We start from the raw sequence: 27,209 nt of genomic DNA, 5'->3' as shown, positions 1-27,209 counted from the left end.
AAATAATACTTAAAGTTGATTTCTTTTTTCTTTTGGTGTTATGACTTTTTCTGAGGAGACATGAACAGATGTCTCTTCACCCTAGGTAGGGCACACATGACGAACTGAAGAAACTATTCTATTTCAGTCTGTTTTATTGAACTGGTGTGCTTACTGGAGTTCCTTATGGGAGCTTGAGTGAGGGTTGTTTGCAGCAGTGTGGATGACTCAGAGGCAGCTGCATCACCAAAAAGCCAATCCTGGCATGGGTGACCACTCAAGAGAACTGCACCCCTAAAGCTCCCTGTTCAACTTGCAGACAGGCCCACTAAACCATCCTCCCCCGGACAGCTGATTGCTTGGGGAAGGCTGTTGTGAATCTTGGAACTCTTTGGAGTTTCGTGAGCCTAGTGTGTGTTATTAGTTTCTCATGAGCCATATTCTTCCCTTCAGAAAGGACTGGTTCCGTTGGGAGGCAATAGCTATATAACATTTGGTTTTGAGGGACAGGGACTCACAGTGGTGTCCAAGATGGCTGGCTTTTCATTATGGCACCCAGGCTGGCCTCAAACTCATAGTGATCATCCTGTGTCTACCTCCCAAGTGTTGGGATTACAGGTCAGGCATACTCTACCAAACCTGCCTTAAAGGATGATTTTTAAATGATATGTATTACATCATATATAAGTTCCTTCAGCTCAGGTAGTCATTTAATCTGCTTTCCATCTCTGAATTATGATAGATAATTATAATTTATTCACATGCCACATAGCCCGACCTTTATATACATATTTTATGTAGCATAGTGAAGCAGAGTTCTGAACATGTTGCTGTATGTATTCTTGTTCTGAGTCTTACTGCCTGGAGGATATGGATTTTAAATTTATTTATAGAGTGTCCTTTTTATAATGTAGAACCATTTTTTTTTCTTGTCAGATGGGTAATATGCTGACATCAAAACAAGGTGTGAGAGAGGAATTCCACATAATGATGTGAGAATCCAATCATCATTCTTATGAGTCAAAAAGATCTGTAATATATAGCATTCTAAGATTGCTCCATACAATAAGTTAATCTTGTTTGCATTTGTATGTTAATCTGTATGTTAATTTAGAATTAGAATTACAAAGGAAGCATTAAGTTCCTAGTGTAATTTTCTGTGCATTGTCTGAGTGGTTAATTCTCTATTGGGAAAATTATATTTTGGATACCATGCCAGCATCGAAACTCAGTTTTATTAAAGCAAGTCTTTCCATGATGGTTTTCCCAGTGTTCCAGTCTCTCTCTCTCTCTCTCTCTCTCTCTCTCTCTCTCTCTCTCTCTCTCTCTCTCTCTCACACACACACACACACACAACACAAACACACACACACTCCCTCCTTTCTTTCTCTTTAAGGAAAAACTTAATGGTGGAGCTGATTTTTTTTTGTAATAATATTCGTACATAAAGCATTTGGTTTTCTATACTGAGACACTGGTACAGCTGTGAAAATATAACATTCTCTCCATATTGATGTTCCCAGGCTTGTGTCTTGTTTTCTCTAATTGAAGTTTCTCAACCAAAATAAAGCTTGGTCTTGCAGGGAGGGGGAGCTAATCCCAGAGCCTTTAACATTGTAGGCAAATATCCATAGCTGCAAAATTAGAAGGGTACTGATTGCTTATGCTGGTGTTACTGGAAGGTTTAAGGGGGCCCTTCTTCAGGCCCCATGCATTGCTGAGGAAATTAAGGTCCCCTCTTTGGGTTTAGTCTCGTTAATAAGAGAATTTATAAATGGACTCAAGGGGAAGCTCAAGAGCGATTTTTATTAGAGTTTGGGAGAAAACAGCAGGGCGGGCAAGCTGTAAACTTTGGCAGTTGTAGAGTGTGTGTTGAGGGGGATTGGGAGTGGGAGCTGGAGAGGAAGAAGGGAGGAAGCCATTCCTGGCTTTTGAGCTAAGCTGGCTTGTTCAGCAGTGGAGGTCAGCAAGCAGCCATGCTGCAGTGAGCACCTGTGTAGTGCGGGGGGATGGCTCCAGAGGAAGGAAGGGGGATGGATGGCTCCAGAGAAAGGAAGAAAGTCTGGAGGGCTAGAGAAAGCATGCCTTGCTAGAGACCAGTATCTGAATGAAAGATGCAAAAGAAGAAAAAGTAACGCTTTTTGGAGTAAGGACTAAGAAAATTGGATGGAATTAACAGAGCTACATGGCCATTTTCTAAGGCGTTGTAAGCGAGTTGTGGTGTCTTCTTAATCTAAACTACCCAGTCAATTTCTATCTTTTATCCTTTATCACTGGGACTATTCTAGCTTCACTAAACTCTCTCTTGCATGAGTGTGTGTGTGTGTGTGTGTGTGTGTGTGTGTGTGTGTGTGTACATACACATGCACATATGTGTTGGGGATGAGAGTAAATTTCAATGCTTTCTAAGAAAAAAAATTGTAGACTACTTAGGATTTGTTACAGGAACCTTGAAAATGCTATGTTAAATGAGTCAATCATACTATTCTGTTTATGCAAAATTCACATTTACAAATCTGTTGAAGCAGAAGGGAAAAGTTGATGAGGAATGCTAATCAAAATGTCTTCTAATTGATTGCTGTGTCCTCTTTCTATTTGCTGAGAGAGGGTCACATATCCCGGACTGACCTCAAACACTGTGTAACACAAGGATGATCCTGAACTCCTGATCCTCCTGACTTTACCTCCCAAGTGATGGGATTTACAGTCATTTGACACTATCGATTCTCATTTTCAGTATCTCTGGATAAAACCACTAGGTAGTGTATGTCTCAGTTAGGGTATCTACTGCTGTGATAAAACCCAGTGGTTAGAAGCAACATGGGGAGCAAAGACTTTAATACAGCTCTCAGGTCACACTCTACTACTGAGGGAAGTCACAGCAGGAACCTGGAGTCAGGAATTGAAGTAGAAGCCATAGAGGAACACTGCTTACTGGCCTGCTTATGGCCTGCTCAGCCCACTTTCTTGTACAGCTCAGGACCACCTGCTGACGGGCCACACTACCCACCGTGGGCAAGGCACTTCTACATCAACCATTAACCAAGAAAATGCCCTACAGACTTGCCTACAGGCCAATCTGGTGAAGGCATTTTCTCATTTAAGAGTCCTTTTTCTTCCTAGGTATGTCTAAGTTGACAAATAACAGCAGCAAACAAACGACAACAACCAAAACCCCCAACAAGGACAATATACTTGTATGAGTGAATTGTGTGATAGATGGCATGCTTCTATAAGGTTGTGAGGATAATTCATCAGTACCTATTTGTCAGCCATTCTAGTAGACATAACCCTGTCACATCTGCTTGTTCAGGTTAAGTTTATATGAGATTGGGAGGAGGCAAACTGTAAACTCTCGTGACATAAGTAAAGTACCCTGCAAGTGCTGTTAGAAGGCAAAATGCATTAGTAGACTTAAAAAGTGAACATCTTTGTGACAGCTGGCCAGAGAGGTTCGTGCAGGAGGAAATGGTGAATTAAGTACCCAAATGTTAGGAGGGAGCTATCCACAAGGCTGCCTGCAGTGAGGTGGGTCCATGCAGAGGAGATCACACATGGAATAACCCAAGGAAGCGGCCAGCTGGTGTAAGTGGACCAAACCTGACGGGTCAGCTGTGGTGGGGTTGTGATGGCTGCTAATGCTGTTTTGTTCTGAGGTCACCAGTAGCTGATATGTCTGATACGTTAAGACAAGTGTCTTTGACTTTTAACGATTTCTTCCCCACTTGACTTGAAATAGCTGTGCCATTTGTCCTTCCTACTCAGCCTTGTAAGAAAGCCAAACTGAGCATCGATCCCTAGATGTGCGCCACACCTTCCTGTGTCTGTACCTGTCTTTGTACTCAGAATGCCCACCTCTCTGTTGCCCTGCAAATTCCATGTCATCTCAAAGTCACCTCTTTATCTACTCTGGAAATATAACTAAAAATAATATATAGGCAAAATTACTGTGACCTTTTCAACTAATCCATCCCTATTGTACTTCTCTTTGGGGATTTAGTACAGTTGAGTTTTAATTCCTTGGTTTCCCTCTCATGGGGGACCCAATTATGACTCCACTTTACAGCATGCTGCATGGTGTCTCACTCCATAAAACAGTCATTATATTGGTTGAATCCTAAAACATTTACAGACACAGTGTGCAAAACAAATCTGAACGCTGGAGAAAATTTATAAAAATGTCTATAACCCAGCCCATGAGGAATGCTGATCAGAGCATAATATGTTTGATAAAGGGGTGGCGTAAAAAAATCAGTGAAATGGGACTTTAAAACTCAGGCTTTCTGGGAAATAGCCCAATATTTATCTCTTACTATTTCTGACCTTGGCGTTGTCCTCGGGGTCTTTTTTTTTTTTTCTTCTAATTTTTGATTCTTGGGAACATTATTTGTGTGACAAAATAAGTATGACAATATCCAAGTCATGAGAGCCAAGTCCCAGTTCACCCTGGGAACAGGCTTGCTTCCCCATGAATCTCAGTGAGTCCTAAGAGCCTGCTAGCTGTGATAATTGTCCTGAAAATGGCAGTGTCTGTTGGGACAGTGCAAACCAGCATAGAGCCTTCCCAAGAAAGAACAGACTGGTAGTAAGAACACAGTTTCGGGTCATAGGCAGACCACTATTTGTGCAGAAACAGTGCAATGACAAACAGAAGCAGATCCAGCATATTCTAAGGTCCCTGAAGCTCACTGAAAGATGACCAGTGAGATCTTGTGATGGCCGTAGATACAGGGCAGGGCCAACTGGACTGGTCATTTTGAAGGGCCCAAACTCTGAGGTTAAATCTGCACAAGAGGGAGGTTTAGATTGCAGCCTCCAGAACAAACAGACATAAGTTATCCCTGTAGCTTAGACCACAAGGAGTGGCTTCTGAAATAGCCTGGGGGATAGGAAACACACTTAGGACAAATAGCCCAAACGTTTATTGGGAGTTAACTCCCTTTAATTACAGAAAGAGCATTCTCTTGGTTGAGTGACATGGCCAGATGCCAGTCTCTCAACTGAGATGGGGCTGCCCATTTGACCTACCCAGGGATGTCAGATCCAAGGCCTCAAACGACTAGGCCTTCAGGCTCAGGCGGACAGAAGGAGAGATGAGTGACTTTCTGGGTTCCATGAAAGAGAGATGGGAATAAGTTTTCCCATGGGATGTGTGATTGAAGAGTAGAGCGATTTCCTCCTCTGATGTGATGGATCTCAGTGCCAAGACTCTCACTTGGTTCAGACTTTTATAAGCCTTACCCTGACCAACTGTCTCTTCCTCTCCCAGTCAGAGTTGATGCCTTCCTCCTCTCCTGTCCATTCAATGTTCAAAATGTCATTCACTCTATTTTTTCCCTTCTTTGCACATGGACTGCCATGTCCATTTTCAATGTCTGAACCCCGTGAGGCTCAGATACTGCCTGTTTGCAAGGGCCACTTCCAGGATAAAATTATCTGTGGCTGAAACTTCCTGTGTTTAAACTGTTATCAAACCTTGCTGGCTTTTAATTGGCATTTGACATTTTTATCACGCATGCAGGTTATCTTTCTTGTTTTCTTTCTTTCTGTTTGTCATTTTTCCTTGTGTGTGTGTGTGTGTGTGTGTGTGTGTGTGTGTGTGTGTGTGTGTGTACAGTAGTCCAGGGTAATGAACCCAAGGCCTTGTCCATCTAGGCTAGCATACTATCATTGAGCTGTACCAGATGTTTTTGTATTTTTTATTTTGAGATAGGGTCTCACTCAGTAGCCCAAACTGGCCTTCAACTCACTCTGTAGCCATGGAAGAACTTGAACTTGTGACCCTCCTGCCTCATCCTCCTGAGGTCTGGTCTAGCCAATAATTTCGTTAAAACCAGGGTTTCTGTCTGGTCCATCTTCAAATGCCATATGACACCTAGAAGGGTGCTCAGAAGTTAAAATGGCCTCAGAAATGTATTCTGAAATGGATAGATGATAAGTCAGGGAGTCATAAAGAGCGCCAAAGTCATTGCTGCCCATGATGTGAGAGTTTATTGATTTCTAGAGTTCCATGTGCACAAGTGACTTCAATTGGCAAATGAAATATGAACAGAAGTGACACCTGTCCCTTTATTAACAGTCAGTGGGTGACTCCTGGTGATGGTCATCTGGCCGAGTGCCTGGCAGACATCCAGGTGGTGATGCTTCATTAGCCTGGGTTCTTGAGGGGGTCTCACGAAGAGCAAGCACACAGCGGGAATGACACAAGCTAGAGATAAAGTATTTCAACTGTCAACTGCTTAGTTTCTTGGGTCATTTGTTGTTGCAGTAGAATCCATTTCATCATGATTAATACAAAAGCCCTATCTTCAGAGTTTTCCTCTTAGTCTTGTACACAATTTAGGCTAAGATGTGCCATGGAAGGACAAAAAAGAATCGCTACAAGAACCCTGCGGTTTTAGAGCCAGTCCTAAGTGATCTACATTAATAGCTATGTGCTTCCCAAACCAGAAAAGCAGGAGACGGATGAGTAGGTCTTTGCACATATGTGGTCATGTGATTCCCTTGTTTAGAGGAGATTCTTGCTCCTGAAAGGAGCCTGGGAGACCCTGGAGCTCAGTTGCTCTACGTTGCTTTTCCACCGTCTTACTATACTGAGATTTGGAGTGTGAGTTCAAATGTAGCTGTCAATGACTGGTAAACCTGTTCAGAAGTTCAGGGCTTTCCTCTTCCCTTTTGAGAAGGCAAATATTTAACGTGTTATAGGTTATCTTTTATTTTCCCCTATCAAATAAAAGTTTTATTAATTTAAAAAAATGTTGTTCTTGTAGTGCCATTTACTTGGAAGGCTGAGGCCAGAGGGTCATGAGAGCCTGGGAATTCAAGGCCACTCTGCAATATCATGACACATCAGCTCAAAAGAAAGATTATTGAATAGAGGGCAGGACAGTCTTGCTTCTTGCCCACAGCTCCTGCGTGTGATTTCCCCGGGACCTTACTGTGCTGTCAGAGTTGTGACACCCTCTGCTGCAGAATCCACTTCAGTTTATGGTCCCTTTCCAGGGGGTGCTATGCTCTCCTGCTTGGAGAACTGCTCTCACAGCATGTGGGACCTTGCATTCCCTGATTTATGTGATGTAGACACAGTAGGGAACATCCTAGATGTAAAATGCGATGGCCCGAGTCTCCAACTGTTGAATGGAGTCCAAAGCAGCAGATTTTTCTTCTTTGGCAAGACAGAGCTGAAGCAATGTGCAGGGATTTGGTTTGCCGCTTCCCAATCTGCTAAAAACTGCAGTAACTTAACATGGGAGGGAGGGGGGTCCTGGGGGATAAGTGCTTCATAATGTGGAAAATACTCCAGAGGTCACATGGCTTGCTGTCTTACGCAAGCTAAATACTGTGAGGCTTAACATTTTTTGTTTTGTTTTGCTTTTTTAAGTTGACATATTGCATGTGGGTATGCGTGCCCCATACTTTCATTACAATAGGCAAAATTTTATTTTGTTCAAGCAAAAACTGAAAAAATAAATGAATAAAGGCAGTATTGAACCTTGAAAGATTTTTTTTGACCACTCTAGTCCCTAGAGTATGGAAGCCATCTCTTGCCAGCGTACACTGATTTCGCTTTGAGTTTTCCCCTTTGTTTTCATTCTGTCCTCCATTCCTTGAAAATGTTTTAAAATGTCCACACTATGCTGCAGGCCATCCCAAGCAGGGTACACTAGCATTGCACTTGGGACCTTTTATACTCATAGGTGCAGTATATCTTCTTGCTTTAGAATAAATTGCTCACAGCTCCTTGGCTTAAAATCACAATTTCTATTTTTTTGGGGACTATGAGTTAGTTGGTAGATTCCTGTGCATTTAGTGGGTCTAGGGGCCTGGCTAACCTAGGATGGCTTTTCTCTTGTGTCTGGGGATTGCTACCCTAGTGTGCAAATCCTTTTCAGATTTCTGTTTGTGTTTTGTTTGCAAACATCCCATAGGTCCAAGCAAGTCAGAGTGTTAATCTAAGATTTAAGAAATGGAGATAAAAGTTTCATCTCTTGGTAAGAGGAGATATAATTAATTGTATCTACATTTTTCAGTGTATCAAGGAGCCTGCTATAGTTAATTAAACAGGAAGCAAAGGTGTGCCAGATGATGGTAATATCTGACACAGGATAGGAAATAGGGAAAGGGAGCTGGGATGTGGTGCAGTCCTGTAGTTTAAGCTCTTGGGAAGCGAACCCAAGAAGATCAGGAGTTTAAGGCCAGCCTGAGCTACATGAGATGTTGGAATGAAAGTAAGGAAAGAAGGGACAGAGGGATGGAGGGAGGAAGGAAGGAAAGAAGATGCAAACCCATCAGAGAAGGGAGAAAATAAATCAAAGGCCAAGAAAGGGGAATATCTGGAAAAACTACTCACTTGCAAGTGGTTGATGAAGGAAATCTTCATGGGGAAGGTGTCTTAGGGTTTTATTGCTGTGATGAGACACCGTGACTATGGCAACTCTTATAAAGGAAAGTATTTAATTGGGGCTGGCTTACTGTTTCAGAGGTTTAGTCTGTTACTATCATGGTGGGAAGCATGAAGGCACACAGGCAAGGCAGGATTTCTACATCCAGGTTGGCAGGAAGAGAGAGTGACACTGGGCCTTGCTTGAGCATTTGAGACCTCGAAGCTCACTCCTAGTGATGAACTTCCTTTAATAAGGTTACACCCACTCTAACAAGGCCACAAATTCTAACCCTTTAAAATAATGCCACTTCCAATGAGCCTGTGGGGCCATTTTTATTCAAACTATCACAGAAGGTGAGTAAAGAAAAATTCAAACAAGGTGAGGGGATATAGACCTGAAATGAAGGTCATGGGCCAGAGAGTTATCTTAGATGGATTTTGAGAAGGCCAATGATCCTGAATGAGCACAGGTGTGGTAGAAGATGACGTTGGGGGGTCAAGCAGTTGAGTTGGGAGGTAGGGCACACCCCATCCTGCAAGTGCTGTTTCTCCCATTTTAGTGCATTTTAGGTATGCTGAGCTATTTGATTCTGATTTAGTAGATCTGAGATGTGCTCAGAGATTAGCATTTCTAATAAGCTCTCAGCTGTAGCACTGTTGCTGCTGGGAGTGGTCCTGGGATTTTCTCTGAAGGAGGAGGTGCTCCTTAGGATGCTCTCAGTAGGTCCTTGTTTAGAATATTTAAATGCAGACATGTAATATAAAGGGTGGCATTCTCACAAAGTGTAGTGTCAAGAACACTGGATTTTGTTTGTGATAGCTCCCATCATTGGGATATCTTTTTTATCCACAGAGCATTTTTGCTTTTCTTTGTTATGAACAACAAACAACAGGACCTAGCTCTGGATTCCTGCTCTTCTCAGTTTTCTGCTAGGTTTGTTCCAGAACATACCTGCTCAGCCTCCTTTCATTCATTCAAATCTGGGTGACTGGATGTCTTCTCACTTAGCCCTTTCCCACCCTGGTCCTTGCTCCAGTGTCCCAGTGGCTGTCAGTCCTGGCTCTACATTTCAAATACCGTGTGCTTTCAAAGATACCTTCTGAGCTGGCCTTGGTGGGCTCCTCCTGCAGCTGCCCCTCTTATCTATGGTTTTGCTTTCTGATGTCTCAGTTATTCCTTGGTCAACCTTGCTCTAAATATATTAAGTGGAAAATTTCAGTAGTAAAAAATTTCATGAATTTTAAAGAACTTACTATAATATGTTAAGCATTCTATTTTATTATTATTAATTTTAAAAAATTCTTACTGTGCCTAATTTGTAAATAGAACTTTATTGTAAGTATGTGTTATAGGAAACCATAGCGTATACACAGTTGGACCATCTGTTCTCTCAGGCGTTCACCAGGAGTCTTTGAACTACCTCAGTGGGAAGAGGAGCATGATTTATAAGTCATGCTAAGAAACAGTGTGCGGCTACCCCATTCCCTCCATCTATTCACTCATCCACTCTGGTCCTTTTTCTTACCATCCAAACTCATGAATCATTAGCTTATTTCCAACTCTATTACATTTTGTGTTGAGATAGTCTGGTTGTTGCCTAATTACTATCTTTTGTATTTGATTTGCGGGGAAGATCTGCAAATGAAAGATCGTGAGTAAGTACCTGGTGATGTTTTGTATCACATATTTATACTTTCCTGTTATTGGTTCTGAGTGGTCCCATCCATACACCAACTGGCTAAGAATACTTCAGTCTTACCCAGGATATAGGACCCTGGAAACAGCCTCGAAAATCAATTGCCTATTTCTGTTATCTCCCAATGAGTGTGTAGAAGGTTTTGTGTCCTGGCTCTGTTGGAATACAGCATGCATTTGAGAATTCTGATCTTGTGTGTCTCAATAGGAAATAGTCTACAATGTGCATCTCAGATTGGGGCTCCATCTTCACCTCTTTAAAAACATCTGGCCCTTCATTTTATGGGCGGGCTAGGTGACATCTCTTTAGCATGGCTATATTTCGGTGTTACATTTAAGCATTCGTGGCTTCTTTGTTTTTTTGACTTTATTTATTTTGTAACATACCAGAAGCCTCAAAATAGCAGAAGTCACCTGAAATCTGACTGAACCTCTCATGAGTCTTTCCCGGAGCTTTCTGATTCCTAGGAGACAACTTTCTTCATGTTTAAATCTAGTTTGCAAAAGTAGACCTTATTTAAGAATCCTGATTTGTTGCTTGCTTGTTTTTTTTTGAGACGGTCTCTTCTTCACCTCAAGCTGATTTAGGATTGGTTGACTCTTTACCCCAGGCTAACTTCAAACCCCTGGTAGTCCTTCTCCCTTAGTCTCCTGCGGGTTAGGATTACAGGTATGAGCTGGCATACCTGGTTTCCTTTTAAATGAGTTTTTTTTTTTTCATATTTTTAATTAGGGTGGTAAAATCAAATTAGAGCAGTAAATAATTGGAATTGCAACATATTATCAGCAAAGTGTGTCACAGTCGCCTGTATCGTCATGTACCAGGAATGATTTATGTGCAACACTGATTTGTAATATATTTAAACTAATTATTAACTCAATCAGATGGATTGACTTGAATGTTATCATAAAGGGCTCTGAGATGTGAGCATGACCAAGTACCATAAAATTTATTGCTTGAATATTGCTGGATCCAGTGATTCCAATAAGGCATTGCCTTTTGCCCCCATTCTACCACAATAGAAATGGTTGTTTTGTACTATTAGGAAGAAAGTGTGTATATGTGTTTTAAATAACAGTAATTCGTTTGTCTTGAAATAAGTTTCTTTCAGTAGTCTCTAACTTTGGAAGAGCCCTGGTGTTATTCTCATAAAATACAAATACCCTTAGGTAGTTAGACTCTTCTGGTTTTTTTATAGTTGAGAGAAATATCATGTAGACCAGTGGTCCCTAACCTTCCTAATGCTGCAGCCCTTTAGGTTCTCATGTTGTGGTTACCCCCCCAACCATAAAATTATTTTCATTGCTACTTCATAACTGTAACTTTGCTACTGTTATGAATCGTAATGTAAATATTTTTTAGAGATTTAGAGGTTTGCCAAAGGGGTCAAAACCTACAGATTGAGAACCACTGACTTAGACTTATATTCTAGAATGTAGAAACTGGAACCTAAAAAGGACATATAAATGGTTCACTGCCCAGGTATTTAGCAGACTTGAGCTATAGCATATTCTAAGTGCTGATTATAAAAGCAAATGCTGAGCATGCCTTATTAAAAATGTTCAAGTTGCTCTGCAATCCCAATGCATGGGAAGTAGGGACAGGAAAAACAGAAGTTCAAAGTCATCCTCAGCTGTGTGATAAGCTGACATTGCCTGGCCTACTGTCTTAAAGCACAACAAAATGGAACAACAACAAAACTCAAAGAATGACAAATAAAAGTGTTGAGAAGCTTCTCTGACTGTCTTGGTCCTTTGTTGGCTGCATACTTACATTTTGACAAAATGGCTCAGCAGGTAAAAAGCACCCATCGGGTGAGCCTATTGTCCTAGTCCAAAGTCTGGAACTCAGGGCAGAAGGAAAGACCAGCTCCTGAAAGGCTGTCCTGTGACTTTCACATGGGAGATCACAAATATCATAAACACATAATAATAAACAAATAAAAATCATCCACATGTGAACTCACACACATCAGACACACAACCATAATAAATAACTAAAAATAATTAAAGAAAAGAATCCCCACTGTTAACTTTGTATTTCGAATGGCTTTTCTTTCTTTAGGAGTTTGACATGTTCTGGGTATGAGGAGTGCGGTCTGCAGGCTTGCACTGTAGGTCTAAGGCATTCTGGCAAGCATCTCCATTTTGGAGGTAGTACTGTTTCCTAGGTCCATGAACATCTAACTCTTTCCTCCCTTTCATTTGACTGCTAAAATACGATAATTTTTCCTCACTTTGGTAGAGGAACATGGTTAAAGGATAGTTCACAACTCTCCCCTGATAACTGTGTAGTGATAAGCTAAGAAACTGATCAAATGCTTAAGGGCATGCCCATCTTGCTTGGTCCCTTGGACCTCTTTCCAGGGAAAGTCAGAAGGCTCATTTTTGTGGAGACAGATGTCATCTTCTCTTTTGGATGTAGGGAATATGACTGTACTATCATGAGGTGCTTTTACTTGTGACTGCAGACTTAAGGTCCACAAGTTGAAATACTTGGGATGGTCTTGTGGTTTGTGCAACTGATAGAAAGATACGGGACTGCATCCATCATGGTGAGCAGTAGAAGTTCTCTTTATAGTTCTCTAAGGCAGCCACTAAAGTAGCAGGCTAGAGGCAGCAGCACTAGAGCTAATGTAGTCACTGTAGAAATTCAGTTTAACATGAGACATTTGAAATGGGAATAAGTGCTCATAGCTGCAGGAACCATTCTCCACCCCAGGTCTTTATCACTGTAGTTTATTGGGGCTTTAAATCTGTTTCACAATTTAGTTACAGAACTTTGGCATGTTATAGCTGAGGGTGGAAGTTCTGTTCTTCCTTTGAATTCCTTCCATCTACACTGGACATGCAATTCAGCAATATCCAGTGTTTTGAACATTAACACAGTACATGGATTAATCTCCAATCCCGTGGAAGCCTCAGATAGCAGCCTAAATGAACTTACTTTTTCTCCATTTATCTAGATATGAGGTATTTGTCTAGATAAGCATATGTCTTCAGTTAACTGCAAAAATGTGTAAACATTGCAATGATTCTTTTGGTAAAACACTGTATTGAGTTTATCTTTTATGTCAACAGTAAGTACTTAGGAATGATAGAAGAGAGATACTTAAAACTCAATCTACAAGGCCAAATGCATTTTCTTAAACATCACTTCTGACTTTCTTGTAGATAGATGCAAACATTTGCTTAGTGGCATAATGGTTCTTTAAGGTCTCTTTTTATGTATTTAATATATATTCATGGCCAAGCAAGCTGCTGAGATAAAAGGTCAATGGACATTTTATGTTAAAAAATAATAAATAAGTAAATAGAAGCTGGGCACTTGATCCAGGCATAGGAATTACTGAGATAAGATCATCCTGAAATTAATCAGGTTGAAATCGAACCTTCAGGAAAAGCTGGAATGTGACTCAAAGCAGGAGCTCCAGTATTCTTTAAGCTTTGCTTCAAGTATTGAAAACAGCACTGAGTGTGGTGTCAGAAACATTTTGTTGCTATAGTTGCTCCTATTGTAAATGTAGGTCAGTGAGAAAATGTAGTGGGCATCAATTCTATTGTGTGGGCAGTGGAGACACTAATCCTTTCCCTGTCTCTTTCCCCTCACTGACTGAGTGGTAAGTTTATTTGGGGTAACCACTGTGTCATGGGCTGTGGAGTAGATGCTGCCAGTAGACCAGCATTCTCAAACTGAAGGAGACAAACAGTTTGAGCAGGGAAAGCAGTCTAGAAAGGCCACTTGGGAGATGAGAAAGGACTTTGGCTTCTGAGGAAATGAGTTTTGAGGCAAGGTCTAAACTCTGAGAAGGAAGTGAGAGCCTGAAGCACAGGGACTGCCTGGTGAGTGAAATAGCTAGAACACAGGCCCAGAGGCTGAGGAGGAGACCTGTGCGGCTGAGTGGGGGGTGAGGGCAAGTGAGGGTATTAGGAGGTAATGATCTGAAGACAAATGGGAGGAGAGCTGGTAGCCTTTCTTAAGCCAAGGAAAAGCAATTTTGGTCATTTCGTAAAAGCAGAAAGTAAGCAAATTTTAGGTGTGATACCGTTTTTTAAGATTCATTTTTGTATCGTGTTTATTTAATTTTTTTCAGTGCTGGAAATAGAATGCATGAATCTTCTACATGCTGATAGAGTTTTCTAATGCTAAGTGAATCCCCAGCCATCTGACATCATCTTACATAAAACAAGTATGAGAGAGCACTTGAAAGACGGGTAGTTCATATTGCTGTTAAATATGATAGGATAGTTAGAAAGAAGAATACACATGGCCCAATGTGTTATTTGTCCTGTTGATGGGGTGGCTACTGGTTTTATCTTCTTGAAACAGGGTCTCACTATGTATCTGTGGCTGGGCTTGAACTGACACCATTTTCCTGCCTTCCCAGTACTAAGGTTATAGGCCTTTGCTACCATGCTTGGCTTAGTGGCAGGATTCTTAAAGTGACCAGTTGTAAATGGCGCTGGAAGAAGTGACCCCAAACATTTGGCATTTTGAAGAATTTGGAGGAGCAAGTGTGTACAGACCTGGGGTATCAAAAGATCTCTCTTGCTAATATTACACCTAAATGGATGTTCAAAATCAGTTTTTAAAACCTACATTCCCCGAAGAATCATGATAAATAGCATCAGATGGAATCAACGTGGTCGATTATAAGAGTAGATTGATTGTTCACCTGTGTAGAATTAGGAATTCATATTCCATGGCTCCTGTGAAACAGGGCTCCAAAGAGACAGTGCTAATTCAATGCAGATAAGGCCTTGGGCTTGATGAACTCTTATTAGATTTGATGGAAAACATTTCTCTACTAAACGGTACCCCTGAAGAGATCAACATGTTTTACTTGAAAGAGGAAGGAAAATATGTTCTGAGTTTTATGGTTTGAGGGACTTGTTGAAAAATTTAAAATTGAGAAGTGGAGGCCACAGTGCCGTTCTTATGGAGGGTCTGATGGCCATGGGAAGGCAACTTTTACACTTTCACACTTTCAGTGAGGCCTGTGCGCAGCACGTGTGGATTTCCAGCTCCAACGCTTTGCTCTTGTGTTGATCCAGTGAACTGAATTTTCATCAAGATACCTGTTCACGGACGACTATGCTTTGTGGTACTATTTATTTGTTTGTTTGTTTGGTTTTTGGTTTTTCAAGACAGGGTTTCTTTGTGTAGCCCTGGCTGTCATGGCACTCACTCAGGCTGGCCATTAACTCAGAGATCCCCAGCCTCTACCACCTGAGTGCTGGGATTAAAGGCGTATACCACTACCTCCTGACTTTATGGTTACTGTTAACATTAGTAATGTTTTCAATTATCTCCCAGAGTTGAACTTGGATCAAACTCATGCTGCAATTGAATTTTATTTAAAATGTAGATTGGGGTGGTAATATTAGAATCAAGTAAAGCCAGAGGTTAATAAAGGTGGGGTGAGGAGGAACTAGGGAGATGGCTCAGCGTGTAAAATGATGTACAAGTGTGCAGACCTGAATGTGCATCTCTGGAACCCACATAGAGCATCTGTGATCCAAGTGTACTTACAGCCAGATAGGAAGGGGAGAAAGCTCCAAAAGCTCACCAGCTCGCCAGCCTCACGTAGGCAGTGGGGATCAAGGAGAGACTTAGCCTCCAACAAGGCAAAGGTAGGACCAGCATCAAGATTGTTCTCTTACTGCCATACATGTGCCGTGACATGTTTTCACCCGAAGTCATATACTGTAGAAATGTATACAATCACATACATGTACATACTGTATACATACACATTATACATACTCATATTTTTTTTAAAGGTAGAAATGGGCAAATGTGGAGCACATATGTACATTTGCCTGCACAGGCCATGCTAGCCAACACTGCTTGCCTTTTGTTGTGAACGTTGCACAGTCACTCTCTCATTGGTGCCCCATCCTTATTTCTTGACTGGAGCTGGCTGAGCCCAGGTTGATTCGATTCTGGCGGTGGGGAGGGGGGCATGTATGCATTTCTGCCAAGCCCGTGGGTATGAGTGCTGCTGGCATGGGGCCATTGTCCCTGCCACTCCCTGCCTTACAGACTTTTCCTTGTTTTCAAGACAGTTATGTTAGGTATATAGCCAATGGCTCTTAGGAGTCTTCTCATCTTTTCTCTTTTCTCCCAGAATTACCAGCCATTTCCTTTTTTTCCGTTCTCATCATGTTGCATAATCAGTCACATTTTGCTGTGAGGAGAGCAGTATTTTACTGAGAGTTGTTGAAATATTTACTTCATTCCACAAAATGGGGCGCTTTACATGCTGCACATGATTCTCAAGGCTGTTGTTTGAATGGTGTAGATTCAATGCTGAAGAGGCTGCCAATGGCTGTAGGAAAGCTTTTCGACTGATTTGATGATATCATGAAATTTAAGCAAACAACTTCACTTTCTGCTACTTGCATCTGCATCGCGGTATCAACCAGCTCCCTCTAGAAGTGGGGGTTTTCCCCATGGAGTTTCTGTAAAAATAACAAATTTACTGAAGGATCATTTGCATGGAGTACTCTTGCATAATGTGATGGATGTTGACAAGGGCCTATAGTGGTGTAACCACCACCATGATAAAGATAGAGAGAAGTAGCTTAGAAATTTTCCCAGTGCTACCTCGCAGTCAGCCTCTTCTACTGGGGGCATCTGTTAACCTGTTTTCTGGTCTATTTCGCCTTTCAAAGGATACTTGCATGGTCAGATGCATATCCTTGTTTTTTCTCATATCCTTGGGACTAGGAACTCCCTCCCCAGTGCAGGCCATAGAAATCACAAGGCAGACCATAATCTTCTCTGCACTCCTGTCTCAGAGCTGACAGTAAGGAAACTCCAGCCCAGTCTGATAGTAAGACTCCTATTTCCAAGTGGGTCTATCCCATGCCTTGGGGAATAAATGTTGCAGAGAATCCCCATAGAATCTGAACAGAAGGCCTTCTAGGTTTCCTCCTTTGCCTGTCAGCATTTGATTATACCCCTTTTATCTAATCATGTATCTACATGGTTGTTCAGACTTCAGTCGTGATGATGCAATAAAATCTGCATAAAATCCAATAGGACAGGGCTCCTAGAGCTTCCAGATAGTGGAGTGCGTGTGTGTTCCTAGAGGGTGGTGCTCCCACAGACCACAAGCACTTCATGAGGCTTCCGCTTAGCTCCACCTTGCATCTCTCCATCTACGTCCCTCATCATAAACTAGTAAACTCAGTTTCCTTGAATTCTGAGAGCTGCTGTAGCAGTTTAATAAGTGCTGAGGAGGAAATTGGGGGAACCCAGTTTGTCAGTCGATTAGGTCTTGGGACTGGCCCCTGAAGTTTGGGGCAGGACAGTCTTGGGGGCTAAACCCTGATTCTGTTAGATCTCATGCTCCCTCCAGTTCAGTAGTGCTAGACTATCATTCAATCCGGAGGCCCCCAGCTGGTGGCTGCTGCAAAACTGCTTGCTCAAAATTGCTGTGGGAGAGTGCCCTACACATGTAGAGAGAGCCACAGAGGTTGTGTGATGAGTGTGAGAATCGAGGAGGAATGGTCTGTTTTTCATTTGTTTATTAATTATACAAAAGAATAGATTCATTATGATTTTTTATTTCATGAATAGTTTGTATTTACTGACCCGCCTTCTCATCTTTCCCCACCCACTGCTCTCTTTTGTACTCTTCCACCCCTAGTAGTTCCCTTTTGGCTTTTATGTCATGTTCTGTTTACCCTCTCCCACGTCCTCAAAACCTATTTTTCCCACTTTCATGGTCCCTTTTTGTACTGACTAGTTTTATGTCAACTTGTTACAAGATAGAGTCATCAGAGAGGAAGGAGCCTCATTGAGAAAATGCATCTAGAAGATTGGGCTGTAGGCCGACCTATAGGGCATTTTCTCAGTTAGTGACTGACTGGGCTGGTGGTCCTGGGTTCTATAAGAAAGCAAGCTAAGCAAGCCATGGGGAGCAAGCCAGTAAGCAGCATCCCTCCATGGCCTCTGCATCTGCTCCTGCCTCCAGATTCTTGCCCTCTTTGAGGTCCTGCCCTCACTTCTTTTGATAATGAACTATGAGTAAAAGAAACCCTTTCCTCCCCAAGTTGCTTTTAGTCATGGTGTTTCATCACAGCAGTAGTAACTCTAACTAAGACACCTTCCTAGCTTCATGACCTCGACATACCCTCATATCCACATATACATACTTGTAAAAATTAAGAGCTGGTGAAGATGCTGTTTTGGCTTTTCTAATCTGTGCTACTTTACTTAATAATTTCCAGATCCATTTTCCATTAAATTATAATTTCATTTTTCTTTATGGCTAAGTAAAATTCCATTGTATGTATGTATGTATGTATGTATGTATGTATGTATGTATATATATATACACATATATATATACATACATACATATACATATTACTTTTATTATCCATTCCTCTGTTGATGGACATATGGGCTGACTCTCTTTCCATGATCTTATAAACATAATATCAATAAACAAGGATATACAAGTATCTCTGTAGTAAGATTTAGAGTGCTTTGGGTATGTGCCCAAATTCAATGCAACCCCAGTTAAAATTCCAATAACATTCTTTATAGAACTATAAAAGTCAATCCTTTAATTCCTAAAAGATCACAAATAGCCAAAGCTATTCTAAGCAGAAAGAACACTGCTGCAAATATCATAGTACTTGACCTCAAATTATATTACAGAGCCATAGTGACAAAGACACTATATTACAGAACCATAATGACAAAGACACCATGATACAAGCACACAAATAGACATATAGACCACTGAAACACAGTAAATGGTCTAAAAATAAACCCATACAGTTATGGCTACATAATATTTGATAAATGCCTCAAAAACATGCACTGAAAAAAAAACCACCCAATTTAAAAGAATGGTGCTGTTAAAACTGATATCCACCTGCAGAAGGATGAAATTAGATCCACACCTCTCATTTGAACAAAATGAATTCAAAACGGACCAGAGACTATAACTTAAAACCTGATATTTTGAAATTAATGAATGAAAACATAAGGCTTGTTTAAAAAATTCAATCCTATCAGTAGAATAATACATATGCAGTCCTATGTGAGTTTGGCTTCTTCTGCCTCCCAGATTCATTCCTGATGAGCCATAGGTAGTGGCTTCTCTTCACTGACTAGTAATGTCCATTTTATGGAGGTACTAATTTGTTTATCCACCAAAGCTTGAAGGCATTGGGTTGTGGATAAGTTTTGGTGATTATGGCTGAAAATGTTATACCATTTATGTACAATGTTTTGAATGACTGCGATTTTTAATTTTTTTTCTGGGGCAGTACTTAGAAGAAAGATTTTTAGGACTTACATGGTACATGAAGATTTAGTTTCATAAAAGCTGCCTTGAAGTTTCCTAGGTGTCCTCAGGGGCAGCAGCAGTGTCATGCTCCCATGACACCCTCACCATTATTTGCTGTTGCCATTTTGCAGTGTGCTTTGTTCTGTCCCAATAGTTCTGTATCTGTGACACCTTGAATTAATACAAAAGGCCAGGGCTGCTTCCACTGGCTGGGCCCTGGGAGCTGTGCACATAGGAGCTTCTCAGATGACACTAACTCCTACCCTCTCCTACCACTGGACCTGCATTGCTGCTCTGCTCTCTGGTCCTGACCTCCCCTAGGGGGTCACTCTTGTGAAGTACCAATTCTACCTGTTCCCAGGAAGGACCCAGAAAAGACACATAAGCACCTCTGAACAGCTTTACCAGAAAGGGGCTTCTCCTAACAGGTTTATTAAATAGAGATGACCGGGTGCTTCAGGGTCATCAGCTGCCCCATTGAGCCTCACACTTCAGTCTATCATACTTTAAACTCTCACAGCTATTACATGCTCAGTCTTCCCATTTATGGAGAAAATGTTTTATTGAAAGTATTGTAGTTGGCCAGTAAGAAAGCCCAGTGGGCAAAGGCATTTGCCATGCAAGCCTGCCACCCCGAGTTCCAGCCCCCAAGTGTAGCTGGAGCTATCTCCAGTCCCGACTGGGCTGGCAACCACTCTGACTCAAATAAACACACAGACGCTTATATTATTTAAACTGTTTAGCCTAATGGCTCAGGCTTCTTGCTATCTAGACCTAACATCTTAAATGAACCCATTTCTATTAATCTGTAAGTTGCCACGCAGCTCGTGGCTTACAGGTATCTTAACATCTTCTCATGGCAGCAGCTGGCAGCATCTCTCTGCCTCAGCCTTCCACTCCCCAGAATTCTCCTCTCTCTTTGTCCTGCCCATCCTATACTTCCTGCCTAGCTACTGACCAATCAGCATTTTATTTATCAATCAATCACAGCAGTACATTACAACGTAGAGAACATCCCATAGCACCCAAGCTTACATACAGCTTGGGAGAGTGCATTCTCTCCTTCCACCATGTGGGTCCTGGGGGCTGAGCTCATGTCATCAATGTCATCAGGCTTTACAGCAAGTGCCTTCACCCGCTGAGCCATCTCACTGGCCCACGAGTAAACTTTTTTGCAAGAAATCTGCCCTTAATTCAGATTGTTCATGTCCAGAGACTTGACATTAGTGAGTTTTTTGTTTGTTTTTTGTTTATGTCCACATAGTGTACTAATGGATAGATAGCCAGAGTTGAGAATTACTAGTCTTAAAGACAAATGTACTGTAACAGAGGCTAACTCTAGCAATATTTCTACCTGTCAAACTATGTACTATTTCTGTTTGTTTTCATGTGTATGTGTTTCCAATTTCTACAGTGATCATTAATACCAGTATAGACCAGTTTAGACTGTGTGCTGATCTCTCCTGGCCTCCGTCTGTCTTGAGTAAGTCTCAGTCAGAGTTCCTCTGCTTCTGTGTCTGTGTTTCTGTCTCTGTCCCTGTCTCTCTGTTCCTGTCTCTCGGTCTGTCTCTATCGCTCTTTGCGTGTGTGTGTGTGTGTGTGTGTGTGTGTGTGTGTGTGTGTGTGTGTCTAAGTCTGACTGCATTTGCCTTGGAAGCAGGAAGAGGGTGTACAGTCCCCTGGAGGTGGAGTTACAGGTGGTTGTGAGTCATTTGGTGTGGGTGTAGGGAACTAGACTCAGGTCGATTGGAAGAGCAGTAAGCTCCCTTAAGCACCAAGCCATCTCTAGACCCCCTAAGAACAGTCTTAAATTTTAAAAAAATGCCGACTAAATATAGTATTATTAAATGATCTTTTCAGAAGAATGTAATTGGAGATTACTTTATATTAAGACCACAATTATTCATTTCAGAGAAAATCATATTGCAGAAAATGAATGAGAGGTCATTTCCAGGTCATTCCTAAATAACTGTTACAAACATATTGGAAGTTGAATGTTGAACTCATTCCTCTTCAGTGTACAAGTATGAAAATTTATTTGAGCTGTCTTGGGTGAAATATTCCAGTTTGGTAGTAAAGACATAAATTTCAGACTTGGAGCTGACAGTGGGGTTGATAGAAGCCCGTCAAAGTTCTCTCCACACTGGCAGGGCTTCTACATGACTCCCTCAGTCTGTGGTGTCTTGGGATCTGTGCTTGGCATGTAGTAACACTCAATAAATAAACGAATGTCTAGACAGGCTGTAATTGTGTGGAGTATAGAAAGTGAAACAGCATTCCAAATAAAAGCAAATTTCTATCATTTACTTCTAGGAAATTATAATATAGAATGGTGAAGAACCAAGTTTAAAAGCATTTATGTAGACTGTCTGGTCCACTCTGCTAAAAATACTCAGTTTTAAACCATCTTGCCAGAAATATTGGCCAAGGGAGGTTATGGTGTCATTGACTCCATCCTGGCTCCACAGTGTTAGAGTTGACATGTGTTATGTTCTAGACTCCAAGCTTTCTGCAGTGACATCCCAGATGTTGGCTCTTCTGGAAGAAGCAACCTGCAAAGGCTTATTATACAAGGCAAATGGGGAAACTTGGATGTTCAGCTGGGAACAGGAAAGATCCAGTAAGCTGTGCTAACTGTCTAGCTCAAGAAATAGAGAGTGCTCTGTGGTTCTTGACTTAAACAAGTAGATTTATGGTGGTTACTGGGAATAACTTTCTAAAAATTAAACTTCCCCAGAAAATATAGTACCTTGTAGGTTATGAAGAGTGTGCTCTTGTGTGTGGGATGGAAAATCAGACCAGACGACTGTGGTACTGCTTAATCTTGGTCAATTTGACACAAGCTAGAGTCACCCGGGAAGAAGGAACCTCAATTGGAGAATTGCCTCCATCAGACTAGCCTATGAGTATGTCTGTAGAGGATCTTTTTGATTAATGATTGACGTTGGAGGGCCTAGCTCATTGTGGATGGTGCCATCTCTGGGCAGATGGTTCTGGCTTGCATAGAAGGTGACTGAGTGAGCCATGGAAAGCAAGCCAGTAAGCAGTGTTCCTCCACAGTCTTTGCTTTACTTCCTGACCTCAGGTTCCTTGAGTTCCTGCCCTGACTTCTCTCTGTGATTCCAGGAGTGTGACCTGGAATTGTAAGATGAAATAAACCCTTTCCATCCTAAGTTGGTTTTGGTCATGGTATTTATCATAGCAGTGTAAAGCAAACTGGGCCACTAAGTAAGGACTTTCCCAACTCTAAGATTCTGTGCTTTGTTTTGGGGCAAAATTTGTGTATAGTAGAACAAACTGTAGACTGCTCACTTGAACTTGGGTTGCTTCTACTTGTTTTGGTTTCCCCAGTGAGAATTGTTATGTATTTCTTGCATGTACAGACATGATGTTTGTATTTGTTAACCTGCTTTCAAGATGGACTATGAGGGCTTAGATTCTTCCTATGGGCAGCTTAGGGACAAAATAATGAAACCTCATGCTAGTGAGGGTAAAAGGAACTGGGATGGCATGAGTGTGCCTACAGAGATGGGTGCAGTTTTGCAAAACCCTGTGAATAACTGTCAGATACAATCAGAATGCTAGGACTTAGCATGTAGCTCAGTCGAGTGTTTGCCTGGCATGCACAAAGTTCTGGATTTGATCTCCAGCACCTTGTAAACTGGGTGTGGTTGTGCTCACTGTAACCCCAGTTTTTGGGAGGTGGAAGCAGAAGTTCAAGGCCATCTTTTGGATATGTAGCGATTTTGTGACCCTGGGTATTTAAAAAAAATCAAAGTGTTCTGATTAGGAAATACTTAGATTTATGAAATTGGATTGACATGATATTCAAATTCTTGAGTAGATACGTACTTCCTACTTTGGGCATGTGACTCAATCTCTCCTTGGCTTAAGCTCAGTTTCATTGTCCATGACATTAGAACAGTTCTTTTCCTTTGCTGGGCTCTGGAGAAGGAGAAGGTAGATACAGTACTCAGTAAGTACCAGCCGTCCCAACATCTTTTATTGTGTGATGGTTTTGCATCATTCACAGGAGCTGGGTTGTAGCACGTTTGGTAGAGTACTTACCTCCCATACAGGATGCCTTGGGTTTGATTCCCAGCACTGCATAAACTGGGCACATAATCTCAGCAGGCAGGACGATCAGAAGTTCAGGGTCATCCTCAAGCTACAGAGAGAGTTTGAGGCCACCCTGAACTAAGGAAAATGAAAAGCCCATTTACTAGTCTGTTTGGGATTCTGTTTATTTGGAGATTAAACAAGATGATGTTAAAGCTCAGAACAAAACACCTGGCCATCATTAAGCTCATAATTGTATTGTCACAACTACTTGGAAATTGATAAGTGAGTACCCAGGGAGTCCTGGAAGCTATAAAGAACAAAAAGGACCACATCTAAGTAAGTTATCTGCTTGGGCTACTTTTCTGTCTATGAGCCTCTAAGAGGCTTTCTGTTATTGCCATAACAAATTGCCACAACTTAGTGGGTTTGAACAATATAATGTTATTACTACCTTGCAGGACAGAAGTTCTAACCACAATCAGGTGTCAGGGGACATGTATTCCTTCTAGAAGTTTCAGATGAGACTGCTCTTCCATGCATTTTTAGCTTCTCAGGGTCCCTTCATCTTTGGGCTTGAGACTCCTTCCACTGTCTACACAGTTCAAATTTTCAGACTTCTTTTGTCATTTAGGCATTCTCTTTTTCTCTCTGACTTTAATTTCTTTGTCACATTTCTTCTCTAACTACATTGCAGCCCGTCCCCCTCTTTTGTGCTGTTTTGAGACAGGATCTCACATAACCTCAAGCCAGCATCAGATTTGTGTAGCTCAAGATAACTTTTAACCTCTGGATCTCCTGCCTCCACCTCTCAAGTACTGGGATTATAGGCATGGCCTGGCTTCTTTTCCTTTATAAGGATTTTTGTGATAGTGGTAAGCCGCCAGAGATCCCAGAAAAAAATTCTCCCACCTCAAGATTTATAGCTTAATTATATATATTAAGTCATCTTATCCTATTAGACATCTTTCCCCAGGTCCCAAGGATTAAGACATAGATGCTTTGGAGACCTGTTATACAGCCTACTATACCTGCTTATTTTAGAGAGAGATTAGATATCTGAAATCATCGGGAGTGCACATCTTCCCTTGAGCATCCCGAGTTAAAAAAAAAATACTGTAATGGTACAGCTCTGAATTTATTTGCTCTAATGTCATTTTCTGATGAGCTCAAATGCTCAGCCTCAGCCTGAAGGAACTGAGGAAGAAATCACAAGAGAAATTTGAACAGTAGACTTGAAATAAAAGTCAAGGAAGGGTATTTGTGTGTTGTTGTGGAGTGTATTGGCATCTGTGAACTGGGTGCCAGGATGCCATATTTGCCTAAGTTAGACTGTGTCTAGAGCATCATAGCCCTTTCAAGATACCATCTAGCTTCCTGGGGACAGCAGTAGAGATGGGCAGGTGCCAGCTCTCTTGCCCCCATAGACTACAAGAAATTCTCCCAGGTTCTAGGAAACAATTAGCAACACTTTTTCTTTGTATCTTCTCAAACTGTTCTCAGAACACACCTCCCCATGTAACTCTGTTTTTGTTGTTGTTTGTTTGTTTTGTTTCAGTTTTATAAAGATAAGGTCTCACTGTGTAGTTCTGGTTGACCTGGAATTCACTGTGTAGATCAAGCTGGCCTCAAACTCACAGAGACCCACCTGCTTCTGCCCCCCAAGTGCTGGGATTAAAAGCATGCACTGCTGTGCCTGGTTTCTGTGTTCTGTTGTAATACTATGACTCGCTGGATCTTTGTGGGTCCCTGCACGCTGACCCAGTGCCTTCAGCTAATTAAGCAGCTTTGCTCTCAGTACTATTTTGGTTTAGTGACATAAAGAAGTCACTAACTGAGGGGTAAGAAAACAGTTAAGAAATATCAAGGCAGACTTTGGTGATTAGAGAGATTTTAATGGTAAAGTGATCATTTCAGATGTTTCCACATGGTATTACATTATGAAAATTGTCTATACAGGGGTAAATTCCCTACAGTAGAGATGTGAACCCTGTTACTAGTTCTTTAAGGCCAGGGGCCATTAGTTCACTTATTTAATTGTATTAGGTATGTCTGGTATATTAACAGAGACTAGAACAACCTAATAGTGAATAAATACTCCAGTGAGGGAAGAGAAACAATAAATGGAACAAATGAAGAGAATGCATGGTATTAGGTGACAATAAATATTAAAGAGGAAATAAATCAGAATATGAGCTATGTCGAAGGGCATGAGACTTTCATGGGAGAGGGTAGGAGAAGCCTACCCAAGAAGGTGGCATTTTAATAAGGACCCAAGAACAATGGGAGAAAGCAAGTCAGAGATTTCTGGAAGCTATCAGGCCAAAACCAAACCAAACTAAACAAACCAACCAAACAACAACAACAAAACAAAAAATAAGAACAAAAAACAAAACACCAAACTAAGCCACACCAACCAACCCAAAAAACAGGTGCAAAGGCCCTGAGGTTGGAAGTATTCTTAGTGATGGAGTGAATAAATCATGGCCTTTTCTTTTGCTCTCTTTTGAGAGTTGCAGAAGGTACTAGAAAGTAAGCAATTACAGTTATTTGAAGATTCTTCTTTTGGAGAAGTGCTATGTTAACATCATCCCTATGACCTTAATGAAGGGCAGATACTACATCTAGACATTGCCTCTGTTACTTTCTTTCTCTCACATTTTTCTTCCTTTCAAGATTTATTTATCTTTATTTTATGAATCTTAGTGTTTTTCCTGAGTGTGTGCCTATGTACCATGTGTAAGCCCGGTGTCCATGGACACCAGAGGAGGGTGTCAAATGCCCTGGAACTAGAGTTGCAGACAGTTGTTAGCTACCACGTGGGTGCTGGGAATCAAACCCCAGACCTCTGGAAGAGCAGTCTGCATTCTTAACCACTGAGCCATCTCTCCAGTCTCTCTGTTACTTGCTGAAATGAACTGGAAATAAGTGTAAGGAGTGGAAGTCTCAAACTTTGAGTGGTGGGGAAGGGATGGTTGGTAGGAACTGTTTCTTTTTTGCATCTGAGCAGGTGGAGAGAGGAAGACATCACAGCTTCTAGTGTCTGGCAACTTCTTGTTTCCAGATGTTCAGCAGATGTCAAAGAGAGAGTCAGAATCAGAAGATAGAGCGCTGTGTAACTTTCTAAGATCACAGGTTATTGAAGCATGGCGTACATGTTCCCAGTACAGCCATTTCTGTGTGAGGTTTGATGAGTGCTAAGTGTATCCCAGTGGTGTCCTGACAGATTGGAGAAGGATGTACTCTTCAGTGACAAAGGAGAGTCCACTGTGTGTGTGTGTGTCTGTGTGTGTGTGTCTGTGTGTCTGTGTGCCATCATTGGTAATGTCAAGTGACCAAGATGATGTCCCTGAACATGGTGGTAGAAAAAGATCTGGTTGGATCTGGTGGTAGTTGGTCGTCAGGACAAAGTTCTGAGGAGCTGATTCAAGCAGTTGGATTAGCGTCAGAATCAAGGCAAGGACATTCCTCACACCACACCTCTCTAGGTCACTCCAGGTCAGCTTCCTCTGCCAGGCTGCCCTGATCCACTTCCTAGATTCCCCAGATTAAGCTTACTGTGTGTACCTGCCATCAGCTGTGTATTTTGAAATTCATCGTTCAGTTTAGTTTTTGCCAACTTGACACAAGCTAGAGTCATCTTTGAAGGAGAAATCCTCATTTGAGAAAACACTACCATTAGAGTGGCCTGTAGGCAATCCTATTTTCTTGATGAATGATTGATGTAGAAGGGTCCACCCCACTGTGGGCAGTGGCATCCTGGGACAGGTGGTCCTGG

General features: G+C 41.6%; 1 protein-coding gene and 1 non-coding gene across 2 annotated transcripts in view; one reads left to right on the top strand and one right to left on the bottom strand.

Moving 5' to 3' along the window:
* Nucleotides 1-27,209, top strand: part of Pcsk5 (proprotein convertase subtilisin/kexin type 5) — a 425,182-nt gene that overhangs the window by 9,994 nt on the left and 387,979 nt on the right.
* On the bottom strand, nucleotides 910-1,009 carry LOC114696929. The gene has a single exon (XR_003735083.1). It is a non-coding gene; the product is annotated as a small nucleolar RNA U13 (small nucleolar RNA).

The sequence above is a fragment of the Peromyscus leucopus genome, chromosome 1, assembly GCF_004664715.2.
Source record: "Peromyscus leucopus breed LL Stock chromosome 1, UCI_PerLeu_2.1, whole genome shotgun sequence".
NCBI lineage: Eukaryota > Metazoa > Chordata > Mammalia > Rodentia > Cricetidae > Peromyscus > Peromyscus leucopus.
This window is presented reverse-complemented; position numbering and strand designations above follow the sequence as displayed.